Below are 23,978 nucleotides of genomic sequence, written 5' to 3' on the forward strand. Positions count from 1 at the left end.
AAAGGCCGTTCCACCTGTGATAAGCGATTTATTTATCTGTCTTTCTGAGTATTGTATTTAAAAGTTTGTCAAACACAGTTTCCTTTTGGGAGCAGATGACACAGCTTCTCATCTCAAAGTACAGGCAAACAAAACCATCTCAAACAATGGACGCAATGTGTGTTTCAAACTGAAAGAGTTTTGACTCAATATGTAGCAAGGTCAATGGAGGCCTCAAAGTTCACAATTCTTGACCTGTAATAATAAAAAATGTATTTCTATTTTGCACTGAAAGTTTAACAGGACTAGAGTCTAGGGACACTATATCGGGGGAGCGGGTAACCAGGTTCTCTGGGGGAACTTAAAGGGGATAGAAGGGAAGAAGAGAGATGCAATCTCATTGGTATGTGGGAGGGAAGGGTCGGGGGTGAAGGGAAAGAGTCTCTTCCCCTGGGCCCTTCATTGTACACCTTTTGGGGGTGGGTGTCCTTTTTTTTTTTTTTTCCTTTAGAGCACAGTGAAACTTAGGGGTATAACACCCCCTACCGAGATAAGACACTTGAGTTTTGATAGAGAGGGTGTACCCAATGTTTTCTTCTACTTTTCTTCTTTTTTTCTTTTTTTTTTGCACGGTTGAATCTAGGGGCACAACATCCACCACTAAGTTAAGACTTTTTCAAGTCCTTAAGGGGAATAGGGGACTCACGTTCTTTGGGGGTTGGCTTTTTTCATCCCACTTTTTTTTTTTGTTTTTGTTTTGTTATAGTGGATTATTGAATATAGAACATATCAACATACCAATGAGGATTTCTGGGAGCCTTAGTGGCCTGCTCCCTTAGGCACCTCCCCATATCAGGTGTCCCCTGGAATTCCGGAGATAGGAGGAGGTATAGAGACCCAACAATACAATAAGCAAATAAGAGTGGATTAGTGAGGTTAATTGTGAAAACCACATAAAGTGCAGTCATACTCTTCATCTCCCTCCTACTCACCCAATTTTTATTATTTTATCCCCTTTCCCTTTTTTTTTTGGAGCACAGTGAAGTTTAGGGGGATAGCACACCCGACTGAGCTAAGACACTTAAGTTTTGATGAGAATATTGTATTCACTTTTGTTTTTTCACTTATAGACACTATTAAGTTGAGGCTATTAAGTTTTGAGGGGAATGGGGGGACTCACATTTTATTGGGGTGCTTTTTTTGGAGCACAGTGAAATTTAGGGGGATGGTATCCCCTACTGAGCTAAGACACTTAAGTTTTGATGAGAATATTGTATTCACTTTTTTTTTTTAACTTATAGGCACTATTAAGCTGAGGCTATTAAGTTCTGAGGGGAATGGGGGACCCACACTTTATTGGGGTTTTTTTTTTTTTTGTTTTTTTTTGTTGTTATTATTATTTCATTTTATGCCTGTTGTAATGGACTATGGAAGTTAATTGAATATAGATTACATCGATGGGGCTATGTGGGAGTTATTGGGGCTTGTTCATTTAGTCTCCTCTCCATATTAGTAGCTTGCTGGAATGCAGGAGAAACGGGGAGACAGAGTTAATCTGCAGTATAACTGGGAAGTAAGAGTGGGTTAATGAGGTTAAGTGCTAAATCTATGGACAAGTACGGTTTACTCTCCATCGCCCCCCTTCTCTCCCAATCCTAAATGTTTTTATGCTTTTTGTATATATTTTTTTCTTTTTTTTAAGGGGAAGGTATCATTAGATATCAAGGCTCTAAGATGTGGTGAGAGGGAGTGTGGGGGAGGTCACCTATGGAGATACAGGAGGAGAGAGACTTAGGGCTATAGAAAGTAAGGGGAAAGGGTTTATAGAGGGGAGAGAAAAGGTTGATAGGATTGCAAGAGGGGGAAAGGAGGAAGAAGGAGAGGAAAGAAAGGGATGGGTATTTGAGATAAAGAAATAAAAGCAACAAATAGAATAGGGAGGGAGTAGCGGGGACATGGGGGATCGCCTCAGGTATTTCCCTGTAAAAGCTAAAAACACACCGGTGGCAGTAAAATGCCGTGTGTTGGAAGGATTTAAAAATCCGACCTGGGGATCCAACCGAGACGAGCTTTTAGCTCTACCCGGTAGGGTAGGATCCACAGGGAAGGGGATAGGAGTGAATGAGATAGGGAGAGGCGATTGAATAAGTAGTTTGAGTGGGTGAATATTGAAAGTGTGGTGTGAGTGGGTGTTTTTTTTTTTTTTTTTTTTCCTTTTCTCTTCTTCCCCCCCTCTGCCCCTACGCCTCCTCTATTTGCAGCGCACTATTTGATAGTTCTAAATGGAGAATATAAAGATTGTCTCGCTTAACGTAAAGGGTTATGGTGTCAAGGCATCGTCGGCACCACCAAAGGCCCAATTTTTAAGCATCCTTTACTTCTATTCAAAGTCAAGAGACAACAGTATTCATCAAAAACATCTCTAATCTTGTTCACTGTGCACTACATTCTGGCCCCTACCCCTAACCCTAACCCTCAATGTATCCGTGCATATATGTCTGTTTCTTGTGAGAATTCATGTTAAAGTGCACCAAACACCATTTTACATTAAATAAAGTGCATCTACATACATCTTTTGACTTCTTGAAAACATTTGGTACTAATAGCCCCATTGTGAAAATACACCCGTTAATTATATCCACATTTAAAGAGACAGCACCTTTTTCCAAAAAAAAAAAACTCTAATCTTGTTCCCAGTGCACTGCATTATGTTCCCATCATACACATTGGCTGTGCAGTTGATTAGGAGCAAAAGAAAGGCGCGGTTAAGCAAAAAAGTCATTTTTGAAGGTTTGCCATGCTATAATTCTGATTCTGGACATGCTACAGAGCTGAAACTTTTGAGGCTCCACAGACACTAAATCCAAAGAAATCTCATTTTTTTTTTCAATAATTTTTTCAATAATTGGCTCTCTATCAAAAATGACAATTTTTAAGAACTTTTTTTTGCCTGATTCATAGTCCCTGGGGCATGACCCAGAACCCTAGGCACTTTTTAGGGGCATTTATTAGGTTTTAGGGCTTCAAAATTGTGTTTTTTTTTATTCCAGAAGTTCGGGTCCCATTGATTTCAATGGGGTTCTGGAACCAAACTTTCGGGAAATTTGGGTGTTCTGGACGAACCGAACTTTTCAAAAGTTCGACCATCCCTGTTGGTAACAGATGCCACACAACTGGGTGGAGAAACAGAAAGAAACTTGTAGAGTTTCACAGGGCAGGAATGAACATAATGGCCGGCTTCTCCACAATAGAGACAGAGGTTACCCATTTGCCGACGACGCCTCTCTTCTGGAGACAGGGCTGGTCGCATGATCCCGAGTTGCATGGGTTCAGGCATATCTGGAGTGGCACCGGTAGGAGCAGGACAGACAGGGACTGGTCCGGGGGGGGGGGGGGGAACGTGCTGGAGGAGTTACCCGTGGCAGCATCCAGGCTGGCCGAAACTGTTGTGGAGACCGCTCTGCCCGGCGTTCTCGGAGCCATCGGTCGATCTGAATGACCTGGGAAATCAGACCTTCCAGGGTGTCAGGTATACCCACTCAAGCTAGTTCATCCTTCAGTCCTTCGGATAAGCCCAGGCGGAACTGGTAGCTCAGTGCCGCCTCGTTCCAGGAGGTATCAGAACTCAGGCGGCGGAAGTCAGTGACGTAATCCTCGACGGGCCTGCTGGAGAACATGAAGTGCAGCAGTGGAGGACCGCTGCAGATCATCATAAAGTTGGGCCATGGCCGCAAAAAATGATGATAATGAGTCCAGATGGGGACTGTCCTCCTCTAGAAGCCGATGGGCCCAGGATTGAGGCCCGCCTAGGAGCAAAGACATGACAAACCCCACCTTGGTGACCTCCAGGGAAAAGGTCCGAGGCTGCAAGGAGAAGTACAATTGGCAGGCATTATGGAAGGCTCGGAATCTACCCAGGTCTCCAGAGAATTTTTCGGAGTTCTGGTGGCAGCATCATCACCGTGGGACTAGGAGCAGATCCTGCGGACGCTGCAGAGGTGGACGGAGCTGATAACACTGGAGGATTCCCCGGGAGAGTTGCGGAGTGTAATCGTCCCTCTAGCTGTGTGTAACCATCTTGGAGGGTCTTCACGGCTTGCAACAGGGCTGCGAGGTGCTGGCAGATTTCCTCCAACGGTGAGGCCTCTCTTGCAGGTTCCGACCAGGCTGTTTTGTACTGTTATGCGGCTGGTGGAAGCCTGTCGTGCAGAGAAGGCTTACCGTTGCCAGTGGGCGGAGCTTGGATGGAAACCCCTGAGGTGAGTAGCACAGGCTAGCCTGAGGTGCGGGGTCTAAGCATCCACCGGTCTTCACCAAAGCCTCTGATGGTGAGGATGGATTTGGCTGCAGGTGGATACCAGGTCGCGATCCCCAGAGTCGCCCCACCAGAGGGTAACCGGTCAAGGTCCGAGGATGGATGAGCCGACAAAGAGAATCCAGAAGAATAGTAAAAATGAGCCGGGGTCAGGATGGGCAGCAAACAAGCGAGGTCAGGGACGAGCCAAAGGTCAACAGGTATCAGACAGGAATCAACAGGAAGCAGGTTCGGTTACACAGGAGAGCTGAAGACAAAACAGCATAGTGCAAATGCACCAGTTGCCTTTAAATAGGCCTTCTTTGGCGCCAAACGTCCGGGCCAACGTGTGCGAACGCATAATGTGCGTGGGGTCACGCACGTTAGCGAATGCGCATTGGCTAATGCGTATTAGTCAGGCGCTAATTCGCGTATGCGTATTAGCCAATTAGTGTTTTCTAACAGGGGGGTTCAGTTTACCTCTCGCTTCTGGAGAGCACTATGTGAGTCTTTAAAGATCAAATTGTCAATGTCCTCTGCTTACCATCCCCAGACTAACGGGCAAACTGAGAGAACCAACCAGACACTCGAGCAATATATCTGATGCTTCACCACCTTTGTCCAGGATGATTGGGTCTCATTGCTACCCTTAGCGGAATTTGCATACAACAATGCCAAGCATTCGGCTACAGGTCAGTCCCCATTTTATGACAACTATGGGTTTCACCCATCCTTCCTACCCAGCCTTGTTCCTCAATCCGCAGTACCAGCAGCCTGGGATATCGTGGATTTTCTCAAACGTAACAGCAAACTGTTACAAGACGCTATGACCAAGGCTCAGACCTCCAATAGGGAGACTTTTGATAGAAAAAGAAGAGGGGAGCTAGTTCTAAAACCAGGCAACCAAGTATGGCTGTCTACAACAAATGTTCGATTGGCTTGCCCTTCTAAGAAATTGGCACCCAGATTTATAGGTCCATTTCCAGGGAAGAGGAAATTAAATGAGGTGCCGTATGAACTTGTCTGCAGAAGAAGGAGGAATCCGCTGCAATACCTGGTCAAATGGAAAGGCTACGGCCTTGAAGAGAATTCCTGGGAACCTGAGCGGGACGTTCATGCCCAAGAGCTAATCCGTAATTTCTTTCACAGCCATCCTCAGAAAAGGAATCTTTTGGGCACCCGGAGGTTGCCCATAAGGAGGGGGCAATTTCAGGGATTCACTATTATGCGCAGGCGCACTGGCGCCGCAAACCGGCGAACGCCTATGCGCATGCGCGTACGCAGAGGCACCTTGAATAGTTCGATGCTACCATGGAATAGTTCGAGGCTACCATGGAACAGTTTCAGGCTACCATGAAATAGTTTGAGGCTACCATGGAATAGTTCGAAGCTACCATGGAACAGTTCGAGGCTACCATGGAATAGTTTGAGCCTACCTATCATAATTGGTGCCAAGCGTCCTATTTAAGGACAGTGGTCACACTAAATCTTTGCTGTGTGATCTTCAGCTTTCCTGTACCTGAAATTACCTGCTGTTCCTGATCATCTGACCTGGCTTGCCTTCGACATTTATTACCTGCTGCCCGCCCTGACCGCGGCTTGTCTTGACTACTCTTCTGCCTCACCCTGATCTGCTTATCCACTACCGGCTTTTGGACCTGTACCTGCCCTTGGCCTGGCTGGGGAATCCGGAGGACCGCGACCTGGTGTTAGCACGCAGTCAAATCCATCCCCACCATCAGGGGCCCTGGTGAATACCAGCTAGCACTTAGACTCCGTGCCTCTGGTGAACCTGTGTCCTGCTAAGATATCCTGTCAGCATCCCTGTCCTGGGATCGCACAAAGTTCCAGGCTCTTCATCCGGGGAGACATTCCTCTACACGTCAGGCTCTGCCTGACAACTGCTCTATCACTGAGACCACCTCTTGTGCCTCCTCTGTCCCAGAGATAAAGACAGAAACTACATCAGCATAGGCTACAACCCTCAAGGGCAGCTCACCAGTAATTCCCACCAGCACCAAACACAACAATGCCAAGCTCTCTAGCCTTCTGAAGAAGGGGTCAATTGCGAACACGTATAACAAAGGAATCAGCGGACATCCTTGGTGCACCCCCGAACCAACCCTGAAGGGCTGTCCAACCCAACCGTTAACAAGTATGAAGCTCCTTGCCTCTCTGTACAAAGTCTTCAGCCATCCAATAAACCCACCCTCCAGGCCATACTTGTCAAGGAGAAGCCAGAGGTACTCATGATTGACACGATCAAAAGCCTTCGCCTGATCCAATGCCAGCAAATACTTTCCCCAGCCTTTAGCCCTGCAATGTTCCAGAACCTTCCTGGACAGCTAACACCGCTGAAAAAGTGCTCCTGCCCTGGACCGAAGTGCTGCTGACGAGAAAGCAACCTGTCTGCTACTGACGACAAGCGCCTGAAAATTATCTTTGCAAGAATCTTTCTATCGACATTGAGAAGGCTAATGGGGTGCCAATTCTCAATCATTGAGGGATCCTCGCCTTTTAACAACAAAATCACAGCAGATTGTCTCATGGAGGGAGGGACCTTGAGACCTCCAAAATCCCTGACCTGGATTTCGTCAAAGAGCCCATACTAACCCTTAGCCAAACAACCGTCTTAACTGCTGCGCTTTGTTTGCAGTTCTGATAAGGGTTGGGCGAGTGATAGTTCACGAAGTCCCTTTCCAGAACCAAAGAAGCGTGCCGGTCATACTGATACTTCCTAAGGAGAAGTTTCACCTCAGAGATCGCCCCTGAATCTCCACAACTCGAGACAAAGCAATCAAGTTTTATACACCGTTTTATATACTTGTTTCTATTCCGCTATTCTTCTTCCCCCCCTCTGCCCCTACGCCTCCTCTATTTGCAGCGCACTATTTGATAGTTCTAAATGGAGAATATAAAGATTGTCTCGCTTAACGTAAAGGGTTATGGTGTCAAGGCATCGTCGGCACCACCAAAGGCCCAATTTTTAAGCATCCTTTACTTCTATTCAAAGTCAAGAGACAACAGTATTCATCAAAAACATCTCTAATCTTGTTCACTGTGCACTACATTCTGGCCCCTACCCCTAACCCTAACCCTCAATGTATCCGTGCATATATGTCTGTTTCTTGTGAGAATTCATGTTAAAGTGCACCAAACACCATTTTACATTAAATAAAGTGCATCTACATACATCTTTTGACTTCTTGAAAACATTTGGTACTAATAGCCCCATTGTGAAAATACACCCGTTAATTATATCCACATTTAAAGAGACAGCACCTTTTTCCAAAAAAAAAAAACTCTAATCTTGTTCCCAGTGCACTGCATTATGTTCCCATCATACACATTGGCTGTGCAGTTGATTAGGAGCAAAAGAAAGGCGCGGTTAAGCAAAAAAGTCATTTTTGAAGGTTTGCCATGCTATAATTCTGATTCTGGACATGCTACAGAGCTGATACTTTTGAGGCTCCACAGACACTAAATCCAAAGAAATCTCTTTTTTTTTTTCAATAATTTTTTCAATAATTGGCTCTCTATCAAAAATGACAATTTTTAAGAACTTTTTTTTGCCTGATTCATAGTCCCTGGGGCATGACCCAGAACCCTAGGCACTTTTTAGGGGCATTTATTAGGTTTTAGGGCTTCAAAATTGTGTTTTTTTTTATTCCAGAAGTTCGGGTCCCATTGATTTCAATGGGATTCTGGAACCAAACTTTCGGGAAATTTGGGTGTTCTGGACGAACCGAACTTTTCAAAAGTTCGACCATCCCTGTTGGTAACAGATGCCACACAACTGGGTGGAGAAACAGAAAGAAACTTGTAGAGTTTCACAGGGCAGGAATGAACATAATGGCCGGCTTCTCCACAATAGAGACAGAGGTTACCCATTTGCCGACGACGCCTCTCTTCTGGAGACAGGGCTGGTCGCATGATCCCGAGTTGCATGGGTTCAGGCATATCTGGAGTGGCACCGGTAGGAGCAGGACAGACAGGGACTGGTCCGGGGGGGGGGGGGGGAACGTGCTGGAGGAGTTACCCGTGGCAGCATCCAGGCTGGCCGAAACTGTTGTGGAGACCGCTCTGCCCGGCGTTCTCGGAGCCATCGGTCGATCTGAATGACCTGGGAAATCAGACCTTCCAGGGTGTCAGGTATACCCACTCAAGCTAGTTCATCCTTCAGTCCTTCGGATAAGCCCAGGCGGAACTGGTAGCTCAGTGCTGCCTCGTTCCAGGAGGTATCAGAACTCAGGCGGCGGAAGTCAGTGACGTAATCCTCGACGGGCCTGCTGGAGAACATGAAGTGCAGCAGTGGAGGACCGCTGCAGATCATCATAAAGTTGGGCCATGGCCGCAAAAAATGATGATAATGAGTCCAGATGGGGACTGTCCTCCTCTAGAAGCCGATGGGCCCAGGATTGAGGCCTGCCTAGGAGCAAAGACATGACAAACCCCACCTTGGTGACCTCCAGGGAAAAGGTCCGAGGCTGCAAGGAGAAGTACAATTGGCAGGCATTATGGAAGGCTCGGAATCTACCCAGGTCTCCAGAGAATTTTTCGGAGTTCTGGTGGCAGCATCATCACCGTGGGACTAGGAGCAGATCCTGCGGACGCTGCAGAGGTGGACGGAGCTGATAACACTGGAGGATTCCCCGGGAGAGTTGCGGAGTGTAATCGTCCCTCTAGCTGTGTGTAACCATCTTGGAGGGTCTTCACGGCTTGCAACAGGGCTGCGAGGTGCTGGCAGATTTCCTCCAACGGTGAGGCCTCTCTTGCAGGTTCCGACATGGCTGTTTTGTACTGTTATGCGGCTGGTGGAAGCCTGTCGTGCAGAGAAGGCTTACCGTTGCCAGTGGGCGGAGCTTGGATGGAAACCCCTGAGGTGAGTAGCACAGGCTAGCCTGAGGTGCGGGGTCTAAGCATCCACCGGTCTTCACCAAAGCCTCTGATGGTGAGGATGGATTTGGCTGCAGGTGGATACCAGGTCGCGATCCCCAGGGTCGCCCCACCAGAGGGTAACCGGTCAAGGTCCGAGGATGGATGAGCCGACAAAGAGAATCCAGAAGAATAGTAAAAATGAGCCGGGGTCAGGATGGGCAGCAAACAAGCGAGGTCAGGGACGAGCCAAAGGTCAACAGGTATCAGACAGGAATCAACAGGAAGCAGGTTCGGTTACACAGGAGAGCTGAAGACAAAACAGCATAGTGCAAATGCACCAGTTGCCTTTAAATAGGCCTTCTTTGGCGCCAAACGTCCGGGCCAACGTGTGCGAACGCATAATGTGCGTGGGGTCACGCACGTTAGCGAATGCGCATTGGCTAATGCGTATTAGTCAGGCGCTAATTCGCGTATGCGTATTAGCCAATTAGTGTTTTCTAACAGGGGGGTTCAGTTTACCTCTCGCTTCTGGAGAGCACTATGTGAGTCTTTAAAGATCAAATTGTCAATGTCCTCTGCTTACCATCCCCAGACTAACGGGCAAACTGAGAGAACCAACCAGACACTCGAGCAATATATCTGATGCTTCACCACCTTTGTCCAGGATGATTGGGTCTCATTGCTACCCTTAGCGGAATTTGCATACAACAATGCCAAGCATTCGGCTACAGGTCAGTCCCCATTTTATGACAACTATGGGTTTCACCCATCCTTCCTACCCAGCCTTGTTCCTCAATCCGCAGTACCAGCAGCCTGGGATATCGTGGATTTTCTCAAACGTAACAGCAAACTGTTACAAGACGCTATGACCAAGGCTCAGACCTCCAATAGGGAGACTTTTGATAGAAAAAGAAGAGGGGAGCTAGTTCTAAAACCAGGCAACCAAGTATGGCTGTCTACAACAAATGTTCGATTGGCTTGCCCTTCTAAGAAATTGGCACCCAGATTTATAGGTCCATTTCCAGGGAAGAGGAAATTAAATGAGGTGCCGTATGAACTTGTCTGCAGAAGAAGGAGGAATCCGCTGCAATACCTGGTCAAATGGAAAGGCTACGGCCTTGAAGAGAATTCCTGGGAACCTGAGCGGGACGTTCATGCCCAAGAGCTAATCCGTAATTTCTTTCACAGCCATCCTCAGAAAAGGAATCTTTTGGGCACCCGGAGGTTGCCCATAAGGAGGGGGCAATTTCAGGGATTCACTATTATGCGCAGGCGCACTGGCGCCGCAAACCGGCGAACGCCTATGCGCATGCGCGTACGCAGAGGCACCTTGAATAGTTCGATGCTACCATGGAATAGTTCGAGGCTACCATGGAACAGTTTCAGGCTACCATGAAATAGTTTGAGGCTACCATGGAATAGTTCGAAGCTACCATGGAACAGTTCGAGGCTACCATGGAATAGTTTGAGCCTACCTATCATAATTGGTGCCAAGCGTCCTATTTAAGGACAGTGGTCACACTAAATCTTTGCTGTGTGATCTTCAGCTTTCCTGTACCTGAAATTACCTGCTGTTCCTGATCATCTGACCTGGCTTGCCTTCGACATTTATTACCTGCTGCCCGCCCTGACCGCGGCTTGTCTTGACTACTCTTCTGCCTCACCCTGATCTGCTTATCCACTACCGGCTTTTGGACCTGTACCTGCCCTTGGCCTGGCTGGGGAATCCGGAGGACCGCGACCTGGTGTTAGCACGCAGTCAAATCCATCCCCACCATCAGGGGCCCTGGTGAATACCAGCTAGCACTTAGACTCCGTGCCTCTGGTGAACCTGTGTCCTGCTAAGATATCCTGTCAGCATCCCTGTCCTGGGATCGCACAAAGTTCCAGGCTCTTCATCCGGGGAGACATTCCTCTACACGTCAGGCTCTGCCTGACAACTGCTCTATCACTGAGACCACCTCTTGTGCTTCCTCTGTCCCAGAGATAAAGACAGAAACTACATCAGCATAGGCTACAACCCTCAAGGGCAGCTCACCAGTAATTCCCACCAGCACCAAACACAACAATGCCAAGCTCTCTAGCCTTCTGAAGAAGGGGTCAATTGCGAACACGTATAACAAAGGAATCAGCGGACATCCTTGGTGCACCCCCGAACCAACCCTGAAGGGCTGTCCAACCCAACCGTTAACAAGTATGAAGCTCCTTGCCTCTCTGTACAATGTCTTCAGCCATCCAATAAACCCACCCTCCAGGCCATACTTGTCAAGGAGAAGCCAGAGGTACTCATGATTGACACGATCAAAAGCCTTCGCCTGATCCAATGCCAGCAAATACTTTCCCCAGCCTTTAGCCCTGCAATGTTCCAGAACCTTCCTGGACAGCTAACACCGCTGAAAAAGTGCTCCTGCCCTGGACCGAAGTGCTGCTGACGAGAAAGCAACCTGTCTGCTACTGACGACAAGCGCCTGAAAATTATCTTTGCAAGAATCTTTCTATCGACATTGAGAAGGCTAATGGGGTGCCAATTCTCAATCATTGAGGGATCCTCGCCTTTTAACAACAAAATCACAGCAGATTGTCTCATGGAGGGAGGGACCTTGAGACCTCCAAAATCCCTGACCTGGATTTCGTCAAAGAGCCCATACTAACCCTTAGCCAAACAACCGTCTTAACTGCTGCGCTTTGTTTGCAGTTCTGATAAGGGTTGGGCGAGTGATAGTTCACGAAGTCCCTTTCCAGAACCAAAGAAGCGTGCCGGTCATACTGATACTTCCTAAGGAGAAGTTTCACCTCAGAGATCGCCCCTGAATCTCCACAACTCGAGACAAAGCAATCAAGTTTTATACACCGTTTTATATACTTGTTTCTATTCCGCTATTCTTCTTCCCCCCCTCTGCCCCTACGCCTCCTCTATTTGCAGCGCACTATTTGATAGTTCTAAATGGAGAATATAAAGATTGTCTCGCTTAACGTAAAGGGTTATGGTGTCAAGGCATCGTCGGCACCACCAAAGGCCCAATTTTTAAGCATCCTTTACTTCTATTCAAAGTCAAGAGACAACAGTATTCATCAAAAACATCTCTAATCTTGTTCACTGTGCACTACATTCTGGCCCCTACCCCTAACCCTAACCCTCAATGTATCCGTGCATATATGTCTGTTTCTTGTGAGAATTCATGTTAAAGTGCACCAAACACCATTTTACATTAAATAAAGTGCATCTACATACATCTTTTGACTTCTTGAAAACATTTGGTACTAATAGCCCCATTGTGAAAATACACCCGTTAATTATATCCACATTTAAAGAGACAGCACCTTTTTCCAAAAAAAAAAAACTCTAATCTTGTTCCCAGTGCACTGCATTATGTTCCCATCATACACATTGGCTGTGCAGTTGATTAGGAGCAAAAGAAAGGCGCGGTTAAGCAAAAAAGTCATTTTTGAAGGTTTGCCATGCTATAATTCTGATTCTGGACATGCTACAGAGCTGAAACTTTTGAGGCTCCACAGACACTAAATCCAAAGAAATCTCATTTTTTTTTTCAATAATTTTTTCAATAATTGGCTCTCTATCAAAAATGACAATTTTTAAGAACTTTTTTTTGCCTGATTCATAGTCCCTGGGGCATGACCCAGAACCCTAGGCACTTTTTAGGGGCATTTATTAGGTTTTAGGGCTTCAAAATTGTGTTTTTTTTTATTCCAGAAGTTCGGGTCCCATTGATTTCAATGGGGTTCTGGAACCAAACTTTCGGGAAATTTGGGTGTTCTGGACGAACCGAACTTTTCAAAAGTTCGACCATCCCTGTTGGTAACAGATGCCACACAACTGGGTGGAGAAACAGAAAGAAACTTGTAGAGTTTCACAGGGCAGGAATGAACATAATGGCCGGCTTCTCCACAATAGAGACAGAGGTTACCCATTTGCCGACGACGCCTCTCTTCTGGAGACAGGGCTGGTCGCATGATCCCGAGTTGCATGGGTTCAGGCATATCTGGAGTGGCACCGGTAGGAGCAGGACAGACAGGGACTGGTCCGGGGGGGGGGGGAACGTGCTGGAGGAGTTACCCGTGGCAGCATCCAGGCTGGCCGAAACTGTTGTGGAGACCGCTCTGCCCGGCGTTCTCGGAGCCATCGGTCGATCTGAATGACCTGGGAAATCAGACCTTCCAGGGTGTCAGGTATACCCACTCAAGCTAGTTCATCCTTCAGTCCTTCGGATAAGCCCAGGCGGAACTGGTAGCTCAGTGCTGCCTCGTTCCAGGAGGTATCAGAACTCAGGCGGCGGAAGTCAGTGACGTAATCCTCGACGGGCCTGCTGGAGAACATGAAGTGCAGCAGTGGAGGACCGCTGCAGATCATCATAAAGTTGGGCCATGGCCGCAAAAAATGATGATAATGAGTCCAGATGGGGACTGTCCTCCTCTAGAAGCCGATGGGCCCAGGATTGAGGCCCGCCTAGGAGCAAAGACATGACAAACCCCACCTTGGTGACCTCCAGGGAAAAGGTCAGAGGCTGCAAGGAGAAGTACAATTGGCAGGCATTATGGAAGGCTCGGAATCTACCCAGGTCTCCAGAGAATTTTTCGGAGTTCTGGTGGCAGCATCATCACCGTGGGACTAGGAGCAGATCCTGCGGACGCTGCAGAGGTGGACGGAGCTGATAACACTGGAGGATTCCCCGGGAGAGTTGCGGAGTGTAATCGTCCCTCTAGCTGTGTGTAACCATCTTGGAGGGTCTTCACGGCTTGCAACAGGGCTGCGAGGTGCTGGCAGATTTCCTCCAACGGTGAGGCCTCTCTTGCAGGTTCCGACATGGCTGTTTTGTACTGTTATGCGGCTGGTGGAAGCCTGTCGTGCAGAGAAGGCTTACCGTTGCCAGTGGGCGGAGCTTGGATGGAAACCCCTGAGGTGAGTAGCACAGGCTAGCCTGAGGTGCAGGGTCTAAGCATCCACCGGTCTTCACCAAAGCCTCTGATGGTGAGGATGGATTTGGCTGCAGGTGGATACCAGGTCGCGATCCCCAGGGTCGCCCCACCAGAGGGTAACCGGTCAAGGTCCGAGGATGGATGAGCCGACAAAGAGAATCCAGAAGAATAGTAAAAATGAGCCGGGGTCAGGATGGGCAGCAAACAAGCGAGGTCAGGGACGAGCCAAAGGTCAACAGGTATCAGACAGGAATCAACAGGAAGCAGGTTCGGTTACACAGGAGAGCTGAAGACAAAACAGCATAGTGCAAACGCACCAGTTGCCTTTAAATAGGCCTTCTTTGGCGCCAAACGTCCGGGCCAACGTGTGCGAACGCATAATGTGCGTGGGGTCACGCACGTTAGCGAATGTGCATTGGCTAATGCGTATTAGTCAGGCGCTAATTCGCGTATGCGTATTAGCCAATTAGTGTTTTCTAACAGGGGGGTTCAGTTTACCTCTCGCTTCTGGAGAGCACTATGTGAGTCTTTAAAGATCAAATTGTCAATGTCCTCTGCTTACCATCCCCAGACTAACGGGCAAACTGAGAGAACCAACCAGACACTCGAGCAATATATCTGATGCTTCACCACCTTTGTCCAGGATGATTGGGTCTCATTGCTACCCTTAGCGGAATTTGCATACAACAATGCCAAGCATTCGGCTACAGGTCAGTCCCCATTTTATGACAACTATGGGTTTCACCCATCCTTCCTACCCAGCCTTGTTCCTCAATCCGCAGTACCAGCAGCCTGGGATATCGTGGATTTTCTCAAACGTAACAGCAAACTGTTACAAGACGCTATGACCAAGGCTCAGACCTCCAATAGGGAGACTTTTGATAGAAAAAGAAGAGGGGAGCTAGTTCTAAAACCAGGCAACCAAGTATGGCTGTCTACAACAAATGTTCGATTGGCTTGCCCTTCTAAGAAATTGGCACCCAGATTTATAGGTCCATTTCCAGGGAAGAGGAAATTAAATGAGGTGCCGTATGAACTTGTCTGCAGAAGAAGGAGGAATCCGCTGCAATACCTGGTCAAATGGAAAGGCTACGGCCTTGAAGAGAATTCCTGGGAACCTGAGCGGGACGTTCATGTCCAAGAGCTAATCCGTAATTTCTTTCACAGCCATCCTCAGAAAAGGAATCTTTTGGGCACCCGGAGGTTGCCCATAAGGAGGGGGCAATTTCAGGGATTCACTATTATGCGCAGGCGCACTGGCGCCGCAAACCGGCGAACGCCTATGCGCATGCGCGTACGCAGAGGCACCTTGAATAGTTCGATGCTACCATGGAATAGTTCGAGGCTACCATGGAACAGTTTCAGGCTACCATGAAATAGTTTGAGGCTACCATGGAATAGTTCGAAGCTACCATGGAACAGTTCGAGGCTACCATGGAATAGTTTGAGCCTACCTATCATAATTGGTGCCAAGCGTCCTATTTAAGGACAGTGGTCACACTAAATCTTTGCTGTGTGATCTTCAGCTTTCCTGTACCTGAAATTACCTGCTGTTCCTGATCATCTGACCTGGCTTGCCTTCGACATTTATTACCTGCTGCCCGCCCTGACCGCGGCTTGTCTTGACTACTCTTCTGCCTCACCCTGATCTGCTTATCCACTACCGGCTTTTGGACCTGTACCTGCCCTTGGCCTGGCTGGGGAATCCGGAGGACCGCGACCTGGTGTTAGCACGCAGTCAAATCCATCCCCACCATCAGGGGCCCTGGTGAATACCAGCTAGCACTTAGACTCCGTGCCTCTGGTGAACCTGTGTCCTGCTAAGATATCCTGTCAGCATCCCTGTCCTGGGATCGCACAAAGTTCCAGGCTCTTCATCCGGGGAGACATTCCTCTACACGTCAGGCTCTGCCTGACAACTGCTCTATCACTGAGACCACCTCTTGTGCCTCCTCTGTCCCAGAGATAAAGACAGAAACTACATCAGCATAGGCTACAACCCTCAAGGGCAGCTCACCAGTAATTCCCACCAGCACCAAACACAACAATGCCAAGCTCTCTAGCCTTCTGAAGAAGGGGTCAATTGCGAACACGTATAACAAAGGAATCAGCGGACATCCTTGGTGCACCCCCGAACCAACCCTGAAGGGCTGTCCAACCCAACCGTTAACAAGTATGAAGCTCCTTGCCTCTCTGTACAAAGTCTTCAGCCATCCAATAAACCCACCCTCCAGGCCATACTTGTCAAGGAGAAGCCAGAGGTACTCATGATTGACACGATCAAAAGCCTTCACCTGATCCAATGCCAGCAAATACTTTCCCCAGCCTTTAGCCCTGCAATGTTCCAGAACCTTCCTGGACAGCTAACACCGCTGAAAAAGTGCTCCTGCCCTGGACCGAAGTGCTGCTGACGAGAAAGCAACCTGTCTGCTACTGACGACAAGCGCCTGAAAATTATCTTTGCAAGAATCTTTCTATCGACATTGAGAAGGCTAATGGGGTGCCAATTCTCAATCATTGAGGGATCCTCGCCTTTTAACAACAAAATCACAGCAGATTGTCTCATGGAGGGAGGGACCTTGAGACCTCCAAAATCCCTGACCTGGATTTCGTCAAAGAGCCCATACTAACCCTTAGCCAAACAACCGTCTTAACTGCTGCGCTTTGTTTGCAGTTCTGATAAGGGTTGGGCGAGTGATAGTTCACGAAGTCCCTTTCCAGAACCAAAGAAGCGTGCCGGTCATACTGATACTTCCTAAGGAGAAGTTTCACCTCAGAGATCGCCCCTGAATCTCCACAACTCGAGACAAAGCAATCAAGTTTTATACACCGTTTTATATACTTTTTTCTATTCCGCTATTCAATATACACCCTTTTGGGGGTGAAAAAAATTAAATTGCGGCATAGTCTGTATCGGTACGTGTGAGATACACCTTTTAAATTTGTTTGGCGCATCTCCTTCCACCACCGAGGATTGCAGGGCGCATCAGTTTTCCTCCTGTTCCTAACTCCTCCTACTCCGCTTCCTCATCCTCTACCGCCTCCTCATCCGGTCAGCGTAACACCTTCACCACCAACTTCAGCACAGCCAGGGGTAAACTTGCCTGTTTGGGGGAAAAACCACACACCGCGCAGGAGTTTTGGAGGAGCATGGAACAGCAGACCGATGAGTGGTTGCTGCCAGCGAGCCTCAAGTCCGGCCTGGTTGTGTGCGATAACGGGCGAAATCTCATAGCAGGTCTGGGCCTAGCCGGTTTGATGCACATCCCTTGCCTGGCGCATGTGCTGAATTTGGTGGTGCAGAGGTTCCTTAAAAATGACCCCGATATGTCAGAGCTGCTGCAGAAAGTGCAGGCCGTCTGTGCGCACTTTCGGCGTTCTCACCCTGCTGCTGCTCGCCTGTCAGCGCTGCAGCGTAACTTCGGCCTTCCCGCTCACCGCCTCATATGTGACGTGCCCACAAGGTGGAACTCCACCTTGCACATGCTGGAAAGACTGTGCGAGCAGCAGCAGGCCATAGTGGAGTTTCAGCTGCAGCACACACGCGTGAGTCGCTCTGCGGAACAGCACCACTTCACCACCAATAACTGGGCCTCCATGCGAGACCTGTGTGCCTTGTTGCGCTGTTTTGAGCACTCCACCAACATGGCCAGTGCCGATGACGCCGTTGTCAGCTTAACTATTCCACTTCTATGCCTCCTTCAAAAAATGATTTGGGCGATGATGGAAGAGGATGTGGCACAGGAGGAGGAGGAGGAGGAAGAGGGATAATTTCCAAGGCTTTCAGGGCAGTCATTCACAAGTGGCTCTGAGGGTGGGTTCCTGCACCCACAAACGCCAGGTACACAATTGTCCAGCAGGGACACAGTTCTGGAGGATGAGGAGGATGAGGAGATGGAGGAGGAGCTGGAACCATGTTCACAGCAGGGTGGCACCCAGGCCAGCTCATGGCCATCACTGGTGCGTGGCTGGGGGGGATACAGAGGACACAGACGATACACCTCCCACAGAGGACAGCCTTTCGTTGCCTCTGGGCAGCCTGGCACACATGAGTGATTACAGGCTGCAGTGTCTCCACAACGACCGCCGAGTTGCCCACATTCTAACTTGTGCTGATTACTGGTTGGCCACGCTGCTGGATCCCCATTACAAGGACAACGTACCGTCCTTAATTCACTCACTGGAGCGTGATCGCAAGATGCGCGAGTACAAGCGCACACTGGTAGACGCGATGCTGCTGGCAATCCCACCTGACAGCGGGGCCACAGTGGAAGCACAAGGCCAAGGCAGAGGAGGAAGAGGTCGCCAACGCAACCAGGGCACCACCAGCACCTCAGAAGGCAGGGTTAGCATGGCCGAAATGTGGAAAAGCTTTGTCAGCACACCACAACAAACAGCAGCACCAGCAGCTCATATGGAACGTCTTAGCAGGAGGCAGCATTTCACCAACATGGTGGAGCAGTATGTGTGCACACGCCTACATGTAGTGAATGATGGGTCTGCCCCCTTCAACTTCTGGGTCTCCAAATTGGGCACATGGCCTGAGCTTGCCCTTTACGCCTTGGAGGTGCTGGCATGCCCTGCAGCCAGTGTATTATCTGAACGTGTATTTAGCACGGCTGGGGGCGTTATCATAGACAAGCGCAGCTGCCTGTCCAGAGACAATGTGGACAAGCTCACATTCATTAAAATGAACCAGGCATGGATCCCACAGGACTTTTCCATACCTTGTGCAGAATAGAGATGGATACCGACCTTACCCAGCCATTGTTATATTTTTGATCTTTCTCACTCTATTGGGGTGTACCCTAATTTAAAATGACTAAAAAAAAGCAGTGTTGGCTATGCTCTTAACTACATTTTGCTGCCATTTGCAGCACCCTAGCCCTTTCCATTGGTTTTTTAGAGCCATTTTAGTGCCTGAAAGTTCGGGTCCCCATTGACTTCAATGGGGTTCGGTGTCCGGGTAAAGTTCGGAAAAAGTCCGGGTCACGGACCCGGACTTTTTTTTTCAAGTTCGGCCGAACCCACAAAACACGGGTTCGTCCAGTAAATAAATCTGGATTTTGACTCAACCTGGAGTGCTGCCAATTCCTTTTCCTTTATCAACTCAATACTCCATGCCACCAACTTCCACCCAATCCCACTAAAAAAGGCCATTCCATACAGTCAGTATCTCAGGATTAAACAAAACTGTACCAACATAGAGGACTTCAAAAAAGAAGCAGACCTCCTAACATCCAGACTCCGAGAGAGAGGCTACGCAAAATCATCCCTGAGAAAGGCTTTCAACAAGGTAAAAACCAGAGATAGACAAGAACTCCTATTTAAAAAACAGGAAGCAGACCCAAAAAATCAAGACCAAAAAACCTGCATTAATCATGAGATATACTAACGAACATAAAAAAATTAAAAACATTTTAAACAAACACTGGACCATTCTGTAAGAAGACCCCACAGTGAAGGGGTTCATAACAGACCGTCCCCCGGTAACGTATCGAAAAGCGGGTTCAATCAAAAAGAGTTGGTCCACAGCGAGATTAGGGAAGGGTCACGAAGGGATCCCTGTAAAGTAAAGGGTACCTATCCATGCGGTTCATGTGACCAATGCAAGGTTATAAAGAAATGCCAAACAACCATCCTGCCAAACGGAGAGGAATTTCAACCTAAACACTATGCGAATTGTCGCACAAAAGGGATTGTGTACTTAATGAGGTGTGAATGCAAAGCATTTTACGTATGGAAAACGAAGCAGGAGTTCGGTAAAAGGATCAACAAGCACGTCAATACTATGGAAATGTGTAATTTCTATCTGCCTCTCGGACGACATGTAGCTTATAAACACGCATATCGGATGCCTGAGATATCATTTATGGCACTTGAAAGAATACATATTCCAAGGCGAGGGGGAGACTGGAACAAAACTCTGCTCCAGCTGGAAATGAGATGGATAAATCATTTGAAGGCTACCGCACCACCAGGATTGAACGACACGGAAAGCTACCGTCCGTTCCTAGAAGGATTCTCATCCGGGAAAACAGATTGAGAGCAACAGGGAAATGAAATGAAGTAATAAAACGGAAAATAATCCATTCACAAAAAACCTCGTCCTCACCTCAGGACAAAATAAAGAGGTACAGGGTTTCCCAATAAAACCCAGTGATCTTATCAAGTCTCCTTTGAGAATATATATTTTACGCAAAATATATATTTTCCTGTAAAAAAGTATGAACGATAGAAACAAACCCTAAAGTAAGGCATCAGGGAATAACCATGAGAAAACTTATCAGAAAAATCCCTCCCATGAGTTCTCTTCTTATATTGTAAAAGTCTGCTGTTAAGATTAAAAAACTGTAAAGACTGTTTATAACACTAATTAGAATTGATTACTCATACTCGTTATAATTATATACTATTTTCTGCCAATATGTAAATTCCACAGTTAGGATGAGTGCACCCGAAGTGAACACCCGGCACGGAAAGCCCCTGCATGCTCGGAGGTGAGCAGGGGCTACAAAATGTGAGCCATGCAGTGAGATCGGCATCCCCGCGATCCCGTGTCGGCGGCCGCTCCAGAAGCCCTGTTGGTGTAAGGCTAGCTGCGTGCGCGCGCGCTAGAAGAAACACCAGCTGACGGGCATCAGGAACTAGGACGTGCGGCGCCCAGTGCGCATGCGCGCCCTAGATAAAAGGCCGGGGAACCAGCTGTCCTCCTCACTTCCCATCCAGCGAGGAAGGAGAGAGGACGCAGGGCTACCAACAGGCACACACCTAAAGGAAACCAGGACTACTAAACACCAGTGTAAGTGAAACTAAGAATTGCAAGGATAATATCACACTCTGGGGACATGTATTTATACATCCATATATATATATATATATATATATATATATATATATATATGGATATATATGTGGAGGCAGAAAATAACCTACCTATGCCCTACCCCACAGAAACGCAGGCTGTAGGGGAACAAAAGCACCCCAATTTTGCGGACGCAAGCCAGCGACCCCTGATAGGACTCGGGGACCACCTGGATTACTGTCAAGGTAAATGGTTAAATGTTACAAAACTTGCTACAGTGATTAAAACATATACAGAGATATATATACATGTACCTCATTTCACCAGGGCAAAAGACTGAAAACTGTATGTACAATTTGGTCAACAGATCCTCACAAAGAGAGGGAGGGATACATGCTGATATGAAAATCGATAGACAGCATACAGAACTCCCGGTCAGTTATATAGATACATATATAATGTTAATATTCCAATCACATCATCTATGGATGTAAACCCTCTACGTGAAAAAAACATAATATATTGATATATCGCACAATTTATTGGTAGATCTGATTGGATGTATGTATGACCATAATCAGAAGGAATCTTAAAAATACACAACCACATCCTCCAGCAAATTGTAAGTTAATAATTTACTGGAGAATCCCAACTAAACGGTAGAATATACACCCAACTAAAAGATGCTAACCAAATAACATATCTTGCAGGAAGTAGCCTGGGTTCTCGCTGTTCAAAAAGGATGCATAACGAAAACCCCACATGGAACAAAAAAACATATGTACGTATACTTTTCTCTATATACCACATTGACTTAAATCAGTGGTATTAAATCATATTCTAGCATATCTGTATAAATGTTACAGAATTGTTGATAACTACCCTTGAAAAAGGCTCAAGAGGAAGCCAAAACGTGTAGGGACAACGCAGGAGAAAACTCACTGGAAAACAGAGATTTATCCTAAATTGTCATCAATTTCACTTATGTCACGCAGCTTTCTAACTATGGACACAACTTCACTTTTTTCTATAACCCAACACAAATAATCATGTACTCTCTTGTACCATATTGAACATAAGATATTAAATATCTGTCTTTTGTTTTTTTTTTATAATTGATGTATCTGCACAATTTATTATTTGCCTTAAAAGTCCCACCCAACTTGGCCTGAGGTACCAACCCCCACACACATATATATCTTTCAGGGACGACGGCAAAACCCACACCTTTAATAGGCTGATAGTGATCAAAAATTTGTAAACATCCAACATGCCTCTCTGCAAATAGCTTAGGGTGTCTACTTTCCGAAAAGGATTCATTTGGGGGGGGGGGGGTTTGTGCTGTCTTGGCATTTCATGACCTCCGAAACTGTGATAGGTAGTCAGGAGTGAAATCAACAATTTACGCCCTTTTAAAGCCTGAAAGTGGGGATTGGATTTCGGGGTCCTGTACTCGGCTAGACTACAAAAAAGTCTCACACATGGGGTACCCCTGTACTCAGGAGAAGAAGCAGAATGTCATTTCACATATACCCATGGCATGTGTGAGCAATATATCATTTAGTGACAACTTTGTGTAAAAAAAAAAAAAAAAAAACAACAAAAAAAAATAATAATATATTTCCCGGAACTTGTGGCAAAATATAAAATATTCCATGGACTCACCATGCCTCTCAGCAAATAGCTTGGGGTGTCTCCTTTCCAAAATAGGGTAATTTGGGGGGGTTTTGTGCTATCTTGGAATTTTAGGGCTTCCGAAACTGTGACAGATAGTGCGGAGGTGAAATGGACAATTTACGCCATTAGAAAACCTGAGAGTGTTGATTGGATTTCGGGGTCCTGTACACAGCTAGGCTCCCAAAAAAACTCACACATGTGGTATCCCTGTACTCAGGGGAAGCAGCAGAATGTATTTTGGGGTGTCATTCCACATATACCCATGGCATGTCTGAGCAATTTATATTTTAGTGACAACTTTGTGTTAAAAAAATAAATTAAAAAAAAATGTAATTTTCCCAAAACTTGTGGCAAAATAGAAAATATTCCATGGACTCACCATGCCTCTCAGCAAATAGCTTGGGGTGTCTACTTTCCAAAATGGGGTAATTTGGGGGGGTTTTGTGCTATCTTGGAATTTTAGGGCCTCCGAAACTGTGATGGGTAGTGAGGAGTAAAATCAAAAATTTACGGCATTAGAAAACCTGAAGATGGTGATTGATTTTCGAGGTTCTGTACACAGCTAGGCTCCCAAAAAGTCTCACACATGGGGTAACCCCATACTCAGTAGAAGTGGCAAAATGTATTTTGGGGTGTCATTCCACATATACCAATGTCATGTGTGAGAAATTTATCTTTTAGTGACAACTTTGTGTTAAAATTTTTTTTTAAAAATACATTTTATTTTCCCCAAACTTGTGGCAAAATATGAAATATTCCATGGACTCACTATGCCTCTCAGCAAATATCTTGGGGTGTCTACTTTCCAAAATGGGGTCATTTGGGGGGTTTTGTGGTATCTTGACATTTCAGGGCCTCCTAAACCGTTATAGGTAGTGAGAAAATGCAATGAAAAATGTACGCCCTTTGATATTCTGATGGTGGGGATTGGTTTTTGGGGTCCCGTACACAGCTAGGCTCCCAAAAAGTCTCACATATGTGGTATCCCTGTACTCAGGAGAAGCAGCAGAATATATTTTGGGGTGTAATTACACATATACCCATGGCATGTGTGAGCAATATATAATTTTAATGTCAACTTTGTGTAAAAAAAAAAAAAAAAAAATTTTTTTTTAGTCATTTTTCAAACACCTGTGACAAAAAAATGAAATATTTAATGAGCTCAACATGCCTCTCAGGACATTCCTTGGGATGTCTACTTTCCAAAAAGTGATAATTTGGGGGGGGGGGGATTGTACTGCCCTGCCATTTTAGCACTTCTTGAAATGAGATAGGCAGTCAGAAATTATAGCTGCGTAAATTCCAGTATTTACACCATAGTTTGTAGACGCTATAACTTTTGCGCAAACCAATAAAATACACTCATTGAGGGGGGGGCGTGCCCGGAAGCGGACATGTGAGGCTGTGCTC

This window comes from Pelophylax lessonae, assembly GCF_965119305.1.
Source record: "Pelophylax lessonae genome assembly, chromosome: 8".
Taxonomy (NCBI): domain Eukaryota; kingdom Metazoa; phylum Chordata; class Amphibia; order Anura; family Ranidae; genus Pelophylax; species Pelophylax lessonae.